The following is a 21664-nucleotide window of genomic DNA, read 5'->3' as shown; positions in this document are numbered from 1 at the left end:
TTGGAACCTCCGGCTCAAAACCCCGAGCCAACTCAAACAATTCATCAAAAGTCTTAGCCATACCCCGACTAATCTTCCCCTTGTACTCATCATTCAAAGTACGGTAGAAATCCTTCATGAGCTTATGATCATCACCAACATATTCCGGGCAAAAACGAGTCTTTGCCAAGAATGTAGACTTGAGGGTAACCAAATCCATGGAACCTTGTTGCAAATGGTGCAACTCGTCCCGGATTCTATCGAGGTTGGAAGAAGTTCGGTATTCTTTGAAAAACTCTTTCTTGAAGTCTTCCCAAGTCAAACCCATACATTGTTCTTCACCATACAAGTTGATTTTATCGTCCCACCACAACTTAGCTTCTTTGCGTAACATGCTAGAACCATACCTCGTCTTCTTTTCGGGAGGACATTCCGCGGTACGGAAAGCTCCCTCAATATCGGAGATCCAACATGTACTTTTTAAAGGATCCCGCACCCCATTAAACATCGGGGGTTGAGCATCCTTGAAGTTCTTGTAGTGGAAGTCCCGCCTTCCTTCACCTCCTTCACCGCGAGGGTAGATATTCCTAGCGTCAAGGGCCTCTTCGATAGTGGCCTTCATTCGTTCATTAATTAGATCGGTTATTTGCTCATCAACCGAATCTTGAAAACCTTTCGAACGTCCGCAAGAAAATCCGCTTTTAACTTCTTAAAGACGGCCTCGACCTTAGTTGAGAACTCGGCATCCTCGCTTGTACTTCCGTTATCATGATCGGGACCGTTTCTCATCTTCATTCTATAAAACAAATTAGGTTAAACCATAAAACGGAAGGACATATTACATATATACATACATATACGCCACACTACTCCATCTCGCTCAACAATCGTCGTACATTACTTGTTTGACACGATTTGCACTCGTAGTGATGGTAGCTAGTCATTACTACACGAGCACGTCGCGTTAACTCGCTAGTACAACGTCCATCTCGCTTGATGATTGCTAAACACAACACAACAATTAGCGCATGATTAGTTCACATAAACCTAAGCACTAACCATCCCGATCCGACCCAAAGTCCTACAAGTCCCGCATAAACGCGCACACAAAAAGTCTAAGTCTAGGCGCCTATCTCAAATCACCTAAATCCCTTAGACCATGCTCTGATACCACTTGTAACAACCCGACTTCATAAACTCAAAACGCGTACCAAAAAAAAAAAATTTTGTATGTCAGTGCATCTGGACGGCGTCCAGAATCCTGGACGGCGTCCAGCTCAGAAAGGTGGGACGGCGTCCAAACATTTGGGACGGTGTCCAGCTCAAATAACTGGGACGGCGTCCAAGTAATTGGGACGGCGTCCCAATGGTCTTCCAGCTACTGATCACGGGTCCAACTCACACGAGCGGAAAACCCGCTTCCCGACACTTTCAAACGAGAACCTTTTTACCACAAGTCAATATAAGTGAAACTAAGAGATTTTCATCATCAAATCAAGTTTTACATCATCGGGCCCACATCGCCCATTTTACGAGTTTCGTTCAAAAATAAAAGTTTCGACCCAATATAAGTTTAAGTTCCAAACGACACTAGAGCATGGTGTTTGGGGTTAAACTACCCAATCTCGGTTGAACTCCAAAAGCTAACACCCAAAAGCATCCCCTAACCAAAACAAGCGGGAGATCACTAATCCAATTGAACGCTCTTACCCTTGTCAACGCCCGAGCCTATAAAAAAAGTAAACAACGAGAGGGTAAGCAAAGCTTAGTGAATGCAATAATTATACGAATACATATATAATTATACCTACTTGCATACACTTACACAACCGCAAACATGCTAGCAAACAACATTAGCTTATCATCGCAATAACAAGCTATAATTCGCCAATACTGTGACAACCCGGAAATTTCCAACCAAATTTAAACTTTAATCTTTATATGTTTCCGACACGATAAGCAATATTTGTTAAGTTAAATTGCAAGAATTTTAAACTATGTTCATACATTCATTCAACCTCGACCATGTTCCAACGATTCACGATACATTAAACGAATACGATTATATATGTATATGTGTATAAATATTATAACTTGAAACGTAAACAAAATATTAGATTAAATACTTTATATGATTGTATCTGTTTCAAAATATTTATCAATGGAATTAGAAGATAAGATCAAATGATTGAATTATCAGATATATTGAATTATGATTACAAATCTCTGTAGAAAGGCCCACGTTGATTTGAGAAATCTTTCCGTTTTAACAATATTCGGAAAATGGTAAAGTGATTTATAAATAAGAACAAATTGTCAATCATTGAGAACTAGACAAAGGATAGTGGAAGATTGAATCTCATAAAGACTCGATTGATCTATTTAGTTTCAAACGTACAAAAACGTTTTCAGTTTAAAAAGAACTTTATTATTAAAACGTATATAACTTTTATAAATATCTAGAACCACTTTTGACAACTCATTACTTAACTAGTATGATAAAGATAACGATATTTATATTTTATTTTATTAAATATATATAACAATTTAAATTAATATTATATATATTTATAAGCGTATTATACGTACATAGTTTTATACTTTTACTATACTTAAACTTTACCTTTACTTTATTTTTACTTTACTTTAACTTTAATAATTCACTTTAATAATTCATACTTTAATAATTCACTTTAATAATTCATACTTTAATAATTCACTTTAATAATTCATACTTCAATAATTCACTTTAATAATTCATACTTTAATAATTCACTTTAATAATTCAAAAATCTAGTATAAATAGAATTCAATAGGTTTCATTATTTCATAGAAACTTGAAAATATTTTTCTCTAAACTCTCTCAATCGATTTACATATATATATTTACTCCGTATTATTTCACGATATTATTAGTATACATAAAATATTACGACGGAGTGCTGTCCGAGTGATTTCGAAATTGTTTTTCGAGTAGGATAGGATTAAGGAAATTATGGGTTATAGCTATGGAGGTGATTGAGTATGGTTCATGGGTATGCTCGTGAGGTCAATATAGTGTTTATCATTTCCGTTGCGTCTACGTACCTTTCCTGCAATATTGAATCTCAATATTGATACGTGAGTACTCATAATTTAACTTTTACATACTAATAGTGTATACCTGACTAGTGCTCGAGTATTTAGGATTATGCATGCTTGTACTTTTGATATTGCCCTTAGCCAGGTTAGGTTAAATATTGAATTAGTTACACTTGTGGTTGAGATAAGGTATAAGATATGCATGTCCTTGGAAAGCTAGCGAAAAATTAAGGACTTTTCCTTTAGATATCGAATGGTTTCGATGAACGGATTAGAAGTTATAATCAATTGAATTTTTGATATTTTTATTAAAAATGATTATTATTATCGTCGTTTTTATCGTCGTTCTAGTTTTATCTTATTATTATCATTATTATTATCTTTATCAATAAAAGGGATTTATCATTAAAATTTGTTATTTTTTTTATTATTACTATCGTTATTATCGTTAAAGTTATAATTAGTATTATTATAATTATTATCCAATTATTATTATTATTATTATTATTATTATTATTAGTATTATTATTATTATCATTATTAATATATATATCATTATTTAAAAATGGATATTGTCATTGTTATTATTATTATTACTATATTATCATTAAGATAATTATTAGTATTATCGTTAAAAATGTTATAGTAACTATCATTATTAATATTAGTGTAATTAAAACAAATATTTGGAACACCTAATTATTTTGATTACTATTATTATCATTATTATGAACACGATATAAAAGATGATTAAAAGCTATTAAACGAAACGATTAGGAAATAATGAGTAAGAGTATCATGATGAAATTAAAATATTTTAAGATATTGATTTAGATAAAATTATCGTTCTTATTATTTTTATCATTACTATTATTATTAAAAATATCGTTAGTATTAAAACTATCATTTTAACAAAAATTATCATTTTAATAGAAATGTCATTGTTACTATAAAATATCATTATTATTATTATTTTAAATAGAATTATTATTTTAAAGATAATATTAAAAATTATCGTAAATATTAAAGTTATCATAATTAGAATTATCGTTTTATCATAATGTCATCTTAGTAATTATAAATATTGATATTTTTATAATAATAATTATTATTACAAAATAATACAACTTTTACTTACTATCATTATAGATATTATTTTATCAAATAAATATGTGATACAAACATATTTTACTACGTGTAATAACTTACTTTAATAATACCTATCATATTATCTTTATGATATTAAATGAACCCTATAAATTTTATTACTTAATATATATAAAAGTATATTATATTATATAAATTTAATATAAAATTTTATTTATTAATAAATAAATTATATTATTTACTCTAATAAATCTTTTAAAAATATTTAAAAATATAAAATGACGATATTTAAACAATATATTAATCATGTATAGATTTTTGGAAATTATTTTGAGTCAAATTTACTTTTGTTGACTTTTGAATATTAGTCTCGAGCATTAGGATTGTGGTACACTATGACTTGGCCTAATTTGTTAGACAAATATTGACCAACACATAATTATATATAATTAATTTAGGTTCGTGAATCCGAGGCCAACCTTGCACTTGTTCAATGACGTTATATGTATTTTTACTACGAAATACAGTATGGTGAGTTTCATTTGCCTTTTTACCCTTTATATTTTTGGGACTGAGAATACATGCGCTTTTATAAATGTTTGACGAAATAGACACAAGTAATTGAAACTACATTCTATGGTTGAATTATCGAAATCGAATATGCCCTTTTTATTAAAGTCTGGTAATCTAAGAATTAGGGAACAGACACCCTAATTTACGCGAATCCTAAAGATAGATCTATTGGGCCTAACAAACCCCATCCAAAGTACCGGATGCTTTAGTACTTCGAAATTTATATCATGTCCGAAGGAGGATCCCGGAATGATAGGGGATATTCTTATATGTATCTAGTTAATGTCGGTTACCAGGTGTTCACCATATGAATGATTATTTTTGTCTCTATGCATGGGACGTATATTTATGAGAACTGAAAATGAAATTCTTGTGGTCTATTAAAATGATGGAAATAAATGATTATGATAAACTAATGAACTCACCAACCTTTTGGTTGACACTTTAAAGCATGTTTATTCTCAGGTGTTAAAGAAATCTTCCGCTGTGCATTTGCTCATTTTAAAGATATTACTTGGAGTCTTTCATAGCATATTTCGAAGAACGTTGCATTCGAGTCATTGAGTTCATCAAAAATTATTATTAAATAAATTTATAGTTGGATAGTGGATATTATGAAATGGTATGCATGCCTGTCAATTTTCGATGTAAAGAAATTTTGTCTTTTAAAAACGAATGCAATGTTTGTAAAATGTATCATATAGAGGTCAAATACCTCGCAATGTAATCAACTATTGTGAATCGTTTATAATGTATATGAATGGGTCATTTCAAATACCCCCAAGCTAGCATAACAACCGCATATAAATATAACTCGAATAATATAATATGCTTACAACACAAATAACCATGGTTAACCAATAGTACAAGGGAACGACGCTCGCAAAAACGCCATCGGTGTTCATAACATCCGTTAGGGCACTTAACACCTCGCACCACTAACCCCTAGGGTGGCACCTTAACACCTTGGCACATCACCCCGAGTGGCATCTTAACACCTCGATGCAACACTCATTATTTTACGGAGTGGTGTCTTAACACCTCAACACTACACTCCTAGGTGGCATCTTAACACCTCGATGCTACACCCGAGTGGCATCTTAACACCTCGATGCTACACTCTTCACGTGAAACATGGTGTCTTAACACCTCGACACTACACCTTTCACGCTACAACAAATAGATACATTATATACATACGCATATAATTATTTGAAATGTCCCGTTCTTATTGATTAAAAACGTTCCATATTAATTGATTTCGTTGCGAGGTTTTGACCTCTATATGAGACGTTTTTCAAAGACTGCATTCATTTTTAAACAAACCATAACCTTTATTTCATCAATAAAGGTTTAAAAAGCTTTACGTAGATTATCAAATAATGATAATCTAAAATATCTTGTTTACACACGACCATTACATAATGGTTTACAATACAAATATGTTACAACAAAATAAGTTTCTTGAATGCAGTTTTTACACAATATCATACAAGCATGGACTCCAAATCTTGTCCTTATTTAAGTATGCGACAGCGGAAGCTCTTAATAATCACCTGAGAATAAACATGCTTAAAACGTCAACAAAAATGTTGGTGAGTTATAGGTTTAACCTATATATATCAAATCGTAACAATAGACCACAAGATTTCATATTTCAATACACATCCCATACATAGAGATAAAAATCATTCATATGGTGAACACCTGGTAACCGACAATAACAAGATGCATATATAAGAATATCCCCATCATTCCGGGACACCCTTCGGATATGATATAAATTTCGAAGTACTAAAGCATCCGGTACTTTGGATGGGGTTTGTTAGGCCCAATAGATCTATCTTTAGGATTCGCGTCAATTAAGGTGTCTGTTCCCTAATTCTTAGATTACCAGACTTAATAAAAAGGGGCATATTCGATTTCGATAATTCAACCATAGAATGTAGTTTCACGTACTTGTATCTATTTTGTAAATCATTTATAAAACCTGCATGTATTCTCATCCCAAAAATATTAGATTTTAAAAGTGGGACTATAACTCACTTTCACAGATTTTTACTTCGTCGGGAAGTAAGACTTGGCCACTGGTTGATTCACGAACCTATAACAATATATACATATATATCAAAGTATGTTCAAAATATATTTACAACACTTTTAATATATTTTGATGTTTTAAGTTTATTAAGTCAGCTGTCCTCGTTAGTAACCTACAACTAGTTTTCCACCGTTAGATGTACAGAAATAAATCGATAAATATTATCTTGAATCAATCCACGACCCAGTGTATACGTATCTCAGTATTGATCACAACTCAAACTATATATATTTTGGAATCAACCTCAACCCTGTATAGCTAACTCCAACATTCACATATAGAGTGTCTATGGTTGTTCCGAAATATATATAGATGTGTCGACATGATAGGTCGAAACATTGTATACGTGTCTATGGTATCTCAAGATTACATAATATATAATACAAGTTGATTAAGTTATGGTTGGAATAGATTTGTTACCAATTTTCACGTAGCTAAAATGAGAAAAATTATCCAATCTTGTTTTACCCATAACTTCTTCATTTTAAATCCGTTTTGAGTGAATCAAATTGCTATGGTTTCATATTGAACTCTATTTTATGAATCTAAACAAAAAAAGTATAGGTTTCTAGTCGGAAAAATAAGTTACAAGTCGTTTTTGTAAAGGTAGTCATTTCAGTCGAAAGAACGACGTCTAGATGACCATTTTAGAAAACATACTTCCACTTTGAGTTTAACCATAATTTTTGGATATAGTTTCATGTTCATAATAAAAATCATTTTCTCAGAATAACAACTTTTAAATCAAAGTTTATCATAGTTTTTAATTAACTAACCCAAAACAGCCCGCGGTGTTACTACGACGGCGTAAATCCGGTTTTACGGTGTTTTTCGTGTTTCCAGGTTTTAAATCATTAAGTTAGCATATCATATAGATATAGAACATGTGTTTAGTTGATTTTAAAAGTCAAGTTAGAAGGATTAACTTTTGTTTGCGAACAAGTTTAGAATTAACTAAACTATGTTCTAGTGATTACAAGTTTAAACCTTCGAATAAGATAGCTTTATATGTATGAATCGAATGATGTTATGAACATCATTACTACCTTAAGTTCCTTGGATGAACCTACTGGAAAATAGAAAAATGGATCTAGCTTCAATGGATCCTTGGATGGCTCAAAGTTCTTGAAGCAAAATCATGACACGAAAACAAGTTCAAGTAAGATCATCACTTGAAATAAGATTGTTATAGTTATAGAAATTGAACCAAAGTTTGAATATGATTATTACCTTGTATTAGAATGATAACCTACTGTAAGAAACAAAGATTTCTTGAGGTTGGATGATCACCTTACAAGATTGGAAGTGAGCTAGTAAACTTGAAAGTATTCTTGATTTTATGAAACTAGAACTTTTGGAATTTATGAAGAACACTTAGAACTTGAAGATAGAACTTGAGAGAGTTCAATTAGATGAAGAAAATTGAAGAATGAAAGTGTTTGTAGGTGTTTTTGGTCGTTGGTGTATGGATTAGATATAAAGGATATGTAATTTTGTTTTCATGTAAATAAGTCATGAATGATTACTCATATTTTTGTAATCTTATGAGATATTTCATGCTAGTTGCCAAATGATGGTTCCCACATGTGTTAGGTGACTCACATGGGCTGCTAAGAGCTGATCATTGGAGTGTATATACCAATAGTACATACATCTAAAAGCTGTGTATTGTACGAGTACGAATACGGGTGCATACGAGTAGAATTGTTGATGAAACTGAACGAGAATGTAATTGTAAGCATTTTTGTTAAGTAGAAGTATTTTGATAAGTGTATTGAAGTCTTTCAAAAGTGTATAAATACATATTAAAACACTACATGTATATACATTTTAACTGAGTCGTTAAGTCATCGTTAGTCGTTACATGTAAGTGTTGTTTTGAAACCTTTAGGTTAACGATCTTGTTAAATGTTGTTAACCCAATGTTTATAATAACAAAAGAGATTTTAAATTATTATATTATCATGATATTATGATGTACGAATATCTCTTAATATGATATATATACATTAAATGTCGTTACAACGATAAACGTTACATATATGTCTCGTTTCAAAATCATTAAGTTAGTAGTCTTGTTTTTACATATGTAGTTCATTGTTAATATAATTAATGATATGTTTACTTATCATAATATCATGTTAACTATATATATAACCATATATATGTCATCATATAGTTTTTTTACAAGTTTTAACGTTCGTGAATCACCGGTCAACTTGGGTGGTCAATTGTCTATATGAAACCTATTTCAATTAATCAAGTCTTAACAAGTTTGATTGCTTAACATGTTGGAAACATTTAATCATGTAAACATCAATCTCAATTAATATATATAAACATGGAATAGTTCGGGTCACTACAGTACCTACCCGTTAAATAAATTTCGTCCCGAAATTTTAAGCTGTTGAAGGTGTTGACGAATCTTCTGGAAATAGATGCGGGTATTTCTTCTTCATCTGATCTTCATGCTCCCAGGTGAACTCGGGTCCTCTACGAGCATTCCATCGAACCTTAACAATTGGTATCTTGTTTTGCTTAAGTCTTTTAACCTCACGATCCATTATTTCGACGGGTTCTTCGATGAATTGGAGTTTTTCGTTGATTTGGATTTCATCTAACGGAATAGTGAGATCTTCTTTAGCAAAACATTTCTTCAAATTCGAGACGTGGAAAGTGTTATGTACAGCCGCGAGTTGTTGAGGTAACTCAAGTCGGTAAGCTACTGGTCCGACACGATCAATAATCTTGAATGGTCCAATATACCTTGGATTTAATTTCCCTCGTTTACCAAATCGAACAACGCCTTTCCAAGGTGAAACTTTAAGCATGACCATCTCTCCAATTTCAAATTCTATATCTTTTCTTTTAATGTCAGCGTAGCTCTTTTGTCGACTTTGGGCGGTTTTCAACCGTTGTTGAATTTGGATGATCTTCTCGGTAGTTTCTTGTATAATCTCCGGACCCGTAATCTGTCTATCCCCCACCTCACTCCAACAAATCGGAGACCTGCACTTTCTACCATAAAGTGCTTCAAACGGCGCCATCTCAATGCTTGAATGGTAGCTGTTGTTGTAGGAAAATTCTGCTAACGGTAGATGTCGATCCCAACTGTTTCCGAAATCAATAACACATGCTCGTAGCATGTCTTCAAGCGTTTGTATCGTCCTTTCGCTCTGCCCATCAGTTTGTGGATGATAGGCAGTACTCATGTCTAGACGAGTTCCTAATGCTTGCTGTAATGTCTGCCAGAATCTTGAAATAAATCTGCCATCCCTATCAGAGATAATAGAGATTGGTATTCCATGTCTGGAGACGACTTCCTTCAAATACAGTCGTGCTAACTTCTCCATCTTGTCATCTTCTCTTATTGGTAGGAAGTGTGCTGATTTGGTGAGACGATCAACTATTACCCAAATAGTATCAAAACCACTTGCAGTCCTTGGCAATTTAGTGATGAAATCCATGGTAATGTTTTCCCATTTCCATTCCGGGATTTCGGGTTGTTGAAGTAGACCTGATGGTTTCTGATGCTCAGCTTTGACCTTAGAACACGTCAAACATTCTCCTACGTATTTAGCAACATCGGCTTTCATACCCGGCCACCAAAAATGTTTCTTGAGATCCTTGTACATCTTCCCCGTTCCAGGATGTATTGAGTATCTGGTTTTATGAGCTTCTCTAAGTACTATTTCTCTCATATCTCCAAATTTTGGTACCCAAATCCTTTCAGCCCTATACCGGGTTCCGTCTTCCCGAATATTAAGATGCTTCTCCGATCCTTTGGGTATTTCATCCTTTAAATTTCCCTCTTTTAAAACTCCTTGTTGCGCCTCCTTTATTTGAGTAGTAATGTTATTATGAATCATTATATTCATAGATTTTACTCGAATGGGTTCTCTATCCTTCCTGCTCAAGGCATCGGCTACCACATTTGCCTTCCCCGGGTGGTAACGAATCTCAAAATCGTAATCATTCAATAATTCAATCCACCTACGCTGCCTCATATTCAGTTGTTTCTGATTAAATATGTGTTGAAGACTTTTGTGGTCGGTATATATAATACTTTTGACCCCATATAAGTAGTGCCTCCAAGTCTTTAATGCAAAAACAACCGCGCCTAATTCCAAATCATGCGTCGTATAATTTTGTTCGTGAATCTTCAATTGTCTAGACGCATAAGCAATCACCTTCGTTCGTTGCATTAATACACAACCGAGACCTTGCTTTGATGCGTCACAATAAATCACAAAATCATCATTCCCTTCAGGCAATGACAATATAGGTGCCGTAGTTAGCTTTTTCTTCAATAACTGAAACGCTTTCTCTTGTTCATCATTCCATTCAAATTTCTTCCCTTTATGCGTTAATGCAGTCAAGGGTTTTGCTATTCTGGAAAACTCTTGGATGAACCTTCTGTAGTAACCAGCTAGTCCTAAAAACTGGCGTATGTGTTTCGGAGTTTTCGGGGTTTCCCACTTTTCAACAGTTTCTATCTTTGCCGGATCCACCTTAATACCTTCTTTGTTCACTATGTGACCGAGGAATTGAACTTCTTCCAACCAAAATGCACACTTTGAAAACTTAGCGTACAATTCTTCCTTTCTCAATACTTCTAACACCTTTCTCAAATGTTCACCGTGTTCTTGGTCATTCTTTGAGTAAATAAGTATGTCATCAATGAAAACAATGACAAACTTGTCAAGGTATGGTCCACACACTCGGTTCATAAGGTCCATGAACACAGCTGGTGCATTAGTTAAACCAAACGGCATGACCATAAACTCGTAATGACCGTAACGTGTTCTGAAAGCAGTCTTTGGAATATCATCTTCTTTCACCCGCATTTGATGATACCCGGAACGTAAGTCAATCTTTGAATAAACAGACGAGCCTAGTAATTGATCAAATAAGTCGTCGATTCTCGGTAGTGGGTAGCGGTTCTTGATGGTAAGTTTGTTCAACTCTCGGTAGTCGATACACAACCTGAATGTACCATCTTTCTTCTTGACAAACAAAACAGGAGCTCCCCACGGTGATGTGCTTGGTCGAATGAAACCACGCTCTAAAAGTTCTTGTAATTGGCTTTGCAGTTCTTTCATCTCGCTGGGTGCGAGTCTGTAAGGAGCACGAGCTATTGGTGCAGCTCCGGGTACAAGATCTATTTGAAATTCAACGGATCGATGTGGGGGTAATCCCGGTAATTCTTTCGGAAATACATCGGGAAATTCTTTTGCAATGGGAACATCATTGATGCTCTTTTCTTCAGTTTGTACTTTCTCGACGTGTGCTAGAACAGCATAGCAGCCTTTTCTTATTAGTTTTTGTGCCTTCAAATTACTAATAAGATGTAGCTTCGTGTTGCCCTTTTCTCCGTACACCATTAAGGGTTTTCCTTTTTCTCGTATAATGCGAATTGCATTTTTGTAACAAACGATCTCCGCTTTCACTTCTTTCAACCAGTCCATACCGATTATCACATCAAAACTCCCTAACTCTACTGGTATCAAATCAATCTTAAATGTTTCGCTAATCAGTTTAATTTCTCGATTCCGACATATATTATCTGCTGAAATTAATTTACCATTTGCTAATTCGAGTAAAAATTTACTATCCAAAGGCGTCAATGGACAACGTAATTTAGCACAAAAATCTCTACTCATATAGCTTCTATCCGCACCCGAATCAAATAAAACGTAAGCAGATTTATTGTCAATAAGAAACGTACCCGTAACAAGCTCCGGGTCTTCCTGTGCCTCTACCGCATTAATATTGAAAACTCTTCCACGGCCTTGTCCATTTGTGTTCTCCTGGTTCGGGCAATTTCTAATAATGTGGCCTGGTTTTCCACATTTATAACAAACTACATTGGCATAACTTGCTCCGACACTACTTGCTCCGCCATTACTCGTTCCGACACCATTTGTTCCTTTCGTTCTATTAACCCCTGGTCCGTAGACCTCACACTTCGCCGCGCTATGACCATTTCTTTTACACTTGTTGCAAAATTTGGTGCAGAACCCCGAGTGATTCTTTTCACACCTTTGGCATAGTTGCTTCTGATTGTTGTTGTTGTTGCGGTTATTATTGTTGTTGGGATGATTGTTGTAGTTGCTGTTGTTGTTGTTGTTTTTGTTGTTGTTGTTGGGCCGTTTGTTGTAGTTGCGATTGATGTTGCGATTGTTGGGATAATTGTTGCGATTATTGTTGTAATTGCTGTTGTTGTTGTATTGGTGATTCTTATCACCGTTTTCCTCCCACTTTCTTTTGACTTGCTTCACATTGGCCTCTTCAGCAGTCTGTTCTTTAATTCTTTCTTCAATCTGGTTCACTAGTTTGTGAGCCATTCTACATGCCTGTTGTATGGAGGCGGGCTCGTGTGAACTTATATCTTCTTGGATTCTTTCCGGTAATCCTTTCACAAACGCGTCGATCTTCTCTTCCTCATCTTCGAATGCTCCCGGACACAATAGGCACAATTCTGTGAATCGTCTTTCGTACGTGGTAATATCAAATCCTTGGGTTCGTAACCCTCTAAGTTCTGTCTTGAGCTTATTGACCTCGGTTCTGGGACGGTACTTCTCGTTCATCAAGTGCTTGAATGCTGACCACGATAGTGCGTACGCATCATCTTGTCCCACTTGCTCTAGATAGGTATTCCACCATGTTAACGCAGAACCTGTGAAGGTATGCGTAGCGTACTTCACTTTGTCCTCTTCAGTACACTTACTTATGGCAAACACCGATTCAACCTTCTCGGTCCACCGTTTCAATCCGATCGGTCCTTCGGTTCCATCAAATTCCAAAGGTTTGCAGGCAGTGAATTCTTTGTAGGTGCATCCTACACGATTTCCTGTACTGCTAGATCCAAGGTTATTGTTGGTATGTAGCGCAGCCTGTACTGCGGCTATGTTTGAAGCTAGAAAAGTACGGAATTCCTCTTCATTCATATTCACGGTGTGTCGAGTAGTCGGTGCCATTTCCTTCAAAATAGTTAAATGGAACAAGTTAATCATACAGAATATTAAGAGTAGTTAATAGTATTTCGTAGCATAATATGAACTCATTTATAAAAGCTTTTTCTTCATATTAGCGTTTTATAAGTTTAAATTCGGGTAGTACCTACCCATTAAGTTCATACTTAGTAGCTAATATACAATTCAACTACTACAATTCTATATGAAAAACTGATTATAATAATATTTCGCGTTCAAACTTTTATACAATATTTTACAAACTTACAATACCGCTTATTTTACATAAAGCATGAAATATAGCACACAATAACTTTGATACAAGATAGTTGTGAAGACAATTCTAGCTAGTACACAAGTCGTTCAACAAAGGCAATAAAGACACGTAATTCATACGTCCAGAAACAAGTCATGCATTCTGGTTTTACTAGGACTACTTCCCATCCTTGGTCTTATGCAACATAACCGTTATGGCCGTTGATAAGACAGCGTGTTGTAACGTCATCAAAGGGACGAGGGTTACGTAATGTCCAACAGTCCCGTAATAATCTAAAAACCTCATTTCTTACCCCAATTACCGACTCCGTCACTTGTGGAAACGTTTTGTTTAATAGTTGTAGCCCGATGTTCTTGTTCTCACTTTGGTGAGAAGCGAACAATACTAATCCGTAAGCATAACATGCTTCTTTATGTTGCATGTTAGCCGCTTTTTCTAAATCACGAAGTCCAATATTCGGATATATTGAGTCAAAATAATTTCTTAACCCGTTGCGTAAAATAGCATTTGGGTTCCCCGCAATATATGCGTCAAAGTAAACACATCGTAACTTATGGGTTTCCCAATGTGATATCCCCCATCTTTCAAACGAAAGTCTCTTATAAACCAAGACATTCTTGGAACGTTCTTCGAATGTCTTACAAACTGATCTCGCCTTAAATAGTTGTGCCGAAGAATTCTGGCCGACTCTAGACAAGATTTCATCAATCATGTCTCCGGGTAGGTCTCTTAAAATATTGGGTTGTCTATCCATTTTGTGTTTTTAAACTGTAAAATAGACAAGAGTTAGATTCATAAAAAAAAATACTTATTAATACAAGCAATTTTTACATATATCATAAAGAATAAGAACACTATATTCCATATATTACACCACACGAATACAACTATCTTATTCCGACTCGCTCGTTTCTTCTTCTTCGGTTTTGGTTCGTTTTGCCAAGTTTCTAGGGATATATGATGTTCCCCTAATACGAGCCGTCGTTGTCCACATTGGTTTAGAAAAACCTGGTGGTTTAGAGGTTCCCGGGTCATTGTTACAACTTAAGGACTTCGGGGGTTGACGATACATATAAAGTTCATCGGGGTTGGAATTAGATTTCTCTATTTTTATGCCCTTTCCCTTATTATTTTCTTTTGCCTTTTTAAATTCAGTTGGGGTAATTTCTATAACATCATCGGAATTCTCGTCGGAATCCGATTCATCGGAGAATTGGTAATCCTCCCAATATTTTGCTTCCTTGGCGGAAACACCATTGACCATAATTAACTTTGGTCGGTTGGTTGAGGATTTTCTTTTACTTAATCGTTTTATTATTTCCCCCACCGGTTCTATTTCTTCATCCGGTTCCGATTCTTCTTCCGGTTCCGATTCTTCTTCCGGTTCCGACTCTTCTTCCGGTTCCTCTTCGGGAACTTGTGAATCAGTCCACAAATCATTCCAATTTACATTTGACTCTTCATTATTATTAGGTGAGTCAATGGGACTTGTTCTAGAGGTAGACATCTATCACATAATATCAAACACGTTAAGAGATTAATATATCACATAATATTCATATGTTAAAAATATATAGTTTCCAACAAAAATGTTAAGCAATCATTTTTAAAGAAAACACGGTCGAAGTCCAGACTCGCTAATGCATCCTAACAAACTCGATAAGACACACTAATGCAAATTTTCTGGTTCTCTAAGACCAACGCTCTGATACCAACTGAAATGTCCCGTTCTTATTGATTAAAAACGTTCCATATTAATTGATTTCGTTGCGAGGTTTTGACCTCTATATGAGACGTTTTTCAAAGACTGCATTCATTTTTAAACAAACCATAACCTTTATTTCATCAATAAAGGTTTAAAAAGCTTTACGTAGATTATCAAATAATGATAATCTAAAATATCTTGTTTACACACGACCATTACATAATGGTTTACAATACAAATATGTTACAACAAAATAAGTTTCTTGAATGCAGTTTTTACACAATATCATACAAGCATGGACTCCAAATCTTGTCCTTATTTAAGTATGCGACAGCGGAAGCTCTTAATAATCACCTGAGAATAAACATGCTTAAAACGTCAACAAAAATGTTGGTGAGTTATAGGTTTAACCTATATATATCAAATCGTAACAATAGACCACAAGATTTCATATTTCAATACACATCCCATACATAGAGATAAAAATCATTCATATGGTGAACACCTGGTAACCGACAATAACAAGATGCATATATAAGAATATCCCCATCATTCCGGGACACCCTTCGGATATGATATAAATTTCGAAGTACTAAAGCATCCGGTACTTTGGATGGGGTTTGTTAGGCCCAATAGATCTATCTTTAGGATTCGCGTCAATTAAGGTGTCTGTTCCCTAATTCTTAGATTACCAGACTTAATAAAAAGGGGCATATTCGATTTCGATAATTCAACCATAGAATGTAGTTTCACGTACTTGTATCTATTTTGTAAATCATTTATAAAACCTGCATGTATTCTCATCCCAAAAATATTAGATTTTAAAAGTGGGACTATAACTCACTTTCACAGATTTTTACTTCGTCGGGAAGTAAGACTTGGCCACTGGTTGATTCACGAACCTATAACAATATATACATATATATCAAAGTATGTTCAAAATATATTTACAACACTTTTAATATATTTTGATGTTTTAAGTTTATTAAGTCAGCTGTCCTCGTTAGTAACCTACAACTAGTTTTCCACCGTTAGATGTACAGAAATAAATCGATAAATATTATCTTGAATCAATCCACGACCCAGTGTATACGTATCTCAGTATTGATCACAACTCAAACTATATATATTTTGGAATCAACCTCAACCCTGTATAGCTAACTCCAACATTCACATATAGAGTGTCTATGGTTGTTCCGAAATATATATAGATGTGTCGATATGATAGGTCGAAACATTGTATACGTGTCTATGGTATCTCAAGATTACATAATATATAATACAAGTTGATTAAGTTATGGTTGGAATAGATTTGTTACCAATTTTCACGTAGCTAAAATGAGAAAAATTATCCAATCTTGTTTTACCCATAACTTCTTCATTTTAAATCCGTTTTGAGTGAATCAAATTGCTATGGTTTCATATTGAACTCTATTTTATGAATCTAAACAAAAAAAGTATAGGTTTCTAGTCGGAAAAATAAGTTACAAGTCGTTTTTGTAAAGGTAGTCATTTCAGTCGAAAGAACGACGTCTAGATGACCATTTTAGAAAACATACTTCCACTTTGAGTTTAACCATAATTTTTGGATATAGTTTCATGTTCATAATAAAAATCATTTTCTCAGAATAACAACTTTTAAATCAAAGTTTATCATAGTTTTTAATTAACTAACCCAAAACAGCCCGCGGTGTTACTACGACGGCGTAAATCCGGTTTTACGGTGTTTTTCGTGTTTCCAGGTTTTAAATCATTAAGTTAGCATATCATATAGATATAGAACATGTGTTTAGTTGATTTTAAAAGTCAAGTTAGAAGGATTAACTTTTGTTTGCGAACAAGTTTAGAATTAACTAAACTATGTTCTAGTGATTACAAGTTTAAACCTTCGAATAAGATAGCTTTATATGTATGAATCGAATGATGTTATGAACATCATTACTACCTTAAGTTCCTTGGATGAACCTACTGGAAAATAGAAAAATGGATCTAGCTTCAATGGATCCTTGGATGGCTCAAAGTTCTTGAAGCAAAATCATGACACGAAAACAAGTTCAAGTAAGATCATCACTTGAAATAAGATTGTTATAGTTATAGAAATTGAACCAAAGTTTGAATATGATTATTACCTTGTATTAGAATGATAACCTACTGTAAGAAACAAAGATTTCTTGAGGTTGGATGATCACCTTACAAGATTGGAAGTGAGCTAGTAAACTTGAAAGTATTCTTGATTTTATGAAACTAGAACTTTTGGAATTTATGAAGAACACTTAGAACTTGAAGATAGAACTTGAGAGAGTTCAATTAGATGAAGAAAATTGAAGAATGAAAGTGTTTGTAGGTGTTTTTGGTCGTTGGTGTATGGATTAGATATAAAGGATATGTAATTTTGTTTTCATGTAAATAAGTCATGAATGATTACTCATATTTTTGTAATCTTATGAGATATTTCATGCTAGTTGCCAAATGATGGTTCCCACATGTGTTAGGTGACTCACATGGGCTGCTAAGAGCTGATCATTGGAGTGTATATACCAATAGTACATACATCTAAAAGCTGTGTATTGTACGAGTACGAATACGGGTGCATACGAGTAGAATTGTTGATGAAACTGAACGAGAATGTAATTGTAAGCATTTTTGTTAAGTAGAAGTATTTTGATAAGTGTATTGAAGTCTTTCAAAAGTGTATAAATACATATTAAAACACTACATGTATATACATTTTAACTGAGTCGTTAAGTCATCGTTAGTCGTTACATGTAAGTGTTGTTTTGAAACCTTTAGGTTAACGATCTTGTTAAATGTTGTTAACCCAATGTTTATAATAACAAAAGAGATTTTAAATTATTATATTATCATGATATTATGATGTACGAATATCTCTTAATATGATATATATACATTAAATGTCGTTACAACGATAAACGTTACATATATGTCTCGTTTCAAAATCATTAAGTTAGTAGTCTTGTTTTTACATATGTAGTTCATTGTTAATATAATTAATGATATGTTTACTTATCATAATATCATGTTAGCTATATATATAACCATATATATGTCATCATATAGTTTTTTTACAAGTTTTAACGTTCGTGAATCACCGGTCAACTTGGGTGGTCAATTGTCTATATGAAACCTATTTCAATTAATCAAGTCTTAACAAGTTTGATTGCTTAACATGTTGGAAACATTTAATCATGTAAACATCAATCTCAATTAATATATATAAACATGGAATAGTTCGGGTCACTACATTATTCCACTCACCTCAAAGTCTTCGTGTGAGATAACCGAACTTGCAACGTCAATGTAACGTACCTATTACATTTTAGCACATAATCAATTCACAACTCAAGTCGGTCAAGTAACTCACTCAACAATCTAGAGTCTTTTGACCCTAAGTGCAATCCCGACCCATTTTGCACCTTTAACCCTAATAATGGTTAACTTCACCAAAAACCCTAACTTTAGCAAATTAAGGTATTAACACACTTTTAACCACAAAGTTAACTCGTTTTCATACATGCAAGACAACCTAGGTCATCAAAGACCCATTTGACCCATTTCTAGGTCAACACACCCATTTGGGTCACCCACAACCCAAATCACACCCACTAATATTAACTATAAGTGTATTAGTGTTTACTTAGGTCTTTAAGACCCATTTACACCATTTACCCTTTCAAAACCCTAGGTTAGTCACCATTTGGGTCTTCATGACCCAAACTTACCCAAAACCCCAAATTACTCACAAATGGGTTTTATGTGCAATACTAACCCAAACCCTAACCCTTAAACACATTAAACTAAGGTAATCAAGTTTAGGGCTTACCACAACAATCAAAACGAAGCTAACGAGGAGATGAACAACTTTAATGCTCGAGCTAAAACCCGAAACAAGCTTCTTCTTCTCCGATTTGAGCTTTCTCACACTTGAATCACACTCTCTCACTAGGATTTAAGTGGATGAAGTTTGGTGGTTAGGAATAGAGTAATGAGGCTCAACCAAACTGATCTAGGGCTTTTAATTCGTCCACCAAGTGAAATTACCAATTTACCCATCTAAGATATTTAAAAGCAAAAAGACATGCCTGCCAGCCATTCTGGATGGCGTCCCAAAATGTTGGACGGCGTCCAGGTCTTCGATCTGGGACGGCGTCCCAAATTGTTGGACGGCGTCCAGGTCTTCAAACTGGGACGGCGTCCCAAATGTTTGGACGGCGTCCAAACCCAAAAAGAAAACAGGATCTTACATGATAATTTTTCTGGTAGCGTATTCAACAGCACTGCAAAACAATTAGCATTCATAGTAACAGCCGAGAGTTCTTCCATTTTCTTTCTATTTGTGATTAGATCTTTCAAAAATTTAGCATATCTAGGCATTCGTGAAATTACATCAATGAAAGGAAGATTGACATTTATTTGTTTAAACATATCCAAGAATTTGGATTGCTCGGCTTCAAGTCTTTCTTTTCTCATTTTACTCGGGTAAGGAAGTGGTGGTTGATATGGTTTAACATAAGGTTTAGCCTTAACTGTGTTATTTTCATTAACCTTTTCAACTACCGGTTCTGATTCCTTTTCTTGATCCGGCTGTGGTGCCTGTGTAGTAGGAATAGAGTCATCAGAAATTTCAAGTATTTCAGGTGGTTTAAGTGTAATACCACTTCTTGTGGTAATGACTTTAGCTGTTTCATTCCAGGGGTTAGCATTTGTATCGCTGGGTAGACTTCTCGGTTTTCTTTCACCTATCAACCTTGCTAGGTTGCTTACTTCTTGTTCCAGATCTTGAATAGAAGCTTATTGATTTCTAAATGCTTGAGCATTTTGTTCATTGGTTTGTTTCTGATATGTGAAAAATTGAGTTTGAGATTCAACTAGCTTTGACATCATATCTTCTAAATTTAGCTTTTTATCATCGGTTTGTGGTGGTTTAATTGAAAAATGGGTCTTTGTTGATTGTAAGTATTATTGGATACTTGTTGATTGCTAGGACCTTGTTGGTTGTTGTATGGAACATTTCGGTTATAATTCTGATTGTAGTTTGGTCTTGGCGGTTGATAATTATTCTGATAATTATTTCCAGGCATTTGGTTCATGTATGAAACATTCTCTCTTTGTTCCATTGTTTGTTCAATACTGAGACAATCTTTTGTCAAATGTGGTCCTCCACACTGCTCACAACTAATTCGTATTGAGTGAATATCTTTAGTCATCTTTTCCATTCGTCTCTCGAAAGCATCTATCTTTACAGACATGGAATCAAAGTCATGGCTAGAATCGGCTCTAGCTGCTTTAGATGATCTAACGATGTCTTTTTCTTGATGCCACTCATGTGAGTGGGAAGCAGTGTTATCAATAATTTTGTATAATTTTGTAAGCTTCAGTTGCGGTTTTCTTCATAATGGAACCACCAGCTGCTATATCTATGTCTTTGCGTGTAGTAATGTCGCATCCTTGGTAGAATATTTGTACTATTTAATAAGTGTCTAAACCATGTTGCGGACATCCTCTCAACAACTTTCCAAATCTTGTCCATGCCTCATATAAAGTTTCATTTGGCTTTTGTTTGAACGTAACAATTTCTCCTTGAAGTCTCACGTTTTAGATGCCGGAAAGAATTGTTTAAGAAATTTTTCAACTAAAACATCTCATGTATCAATCGCCCCTTCAGGTAATGATTCTAACCAATCTTTGGCTTCTCCCTTTAAAGTCCAAGGAAATAACATGAGATATATCTGTTCATCCTCCACTTCTCGGATTTTAAATAGAGTACAAATCCTATTAAAAGTTCGAAGATGTTCGTTTGGATCTTCCTTCGGCGCACCACTAAATTGGCATTGATTAGTTACCATGTG

General features: G+C 34.3%; 1 non-coding gene across 1 annotated transcript; it reads left to right on the top strand.

Moving 5' to 3' along the window:
* Positions 1 to 21297: 21297 nt before the first annotated feature.
* On the top strand, positions 21298 to 21404 carry LOC139856432 (small nucleolar RNA R71). Its single transcript, XR_011761914.1, has one exon. It is a non-coding gene; the product is annotated as a small nucleolar RNA R71 (small nucleolar RNA).
* The last annotated feature ends 260 nt before the right edge of the window (positions 21405 to 21664 follow it).

The sequence above is a fragment of the Rutidosis leptorrhynchoides genome, chromosome 6 (assembly GCF_046630445.1).
Source record: "Rutidosis leptorrhynchoides isolate AG116_Rl617_1_P2 chromosome 6, CSIRO_AGI_Rlap_v1, whole genome shotgun sequence".
In the NCBI taxonomy this organism is placed as follows: Eukaryota; Viridiplantae; Streptophyta; class Magnoliopsida; order Asterales; family Asteraceae; genus Rutidosis; species Rutidosis leptorrhynchoides.
This window is presented reverse-complemented; position numbering and strand designations above follow the sequence as displayed.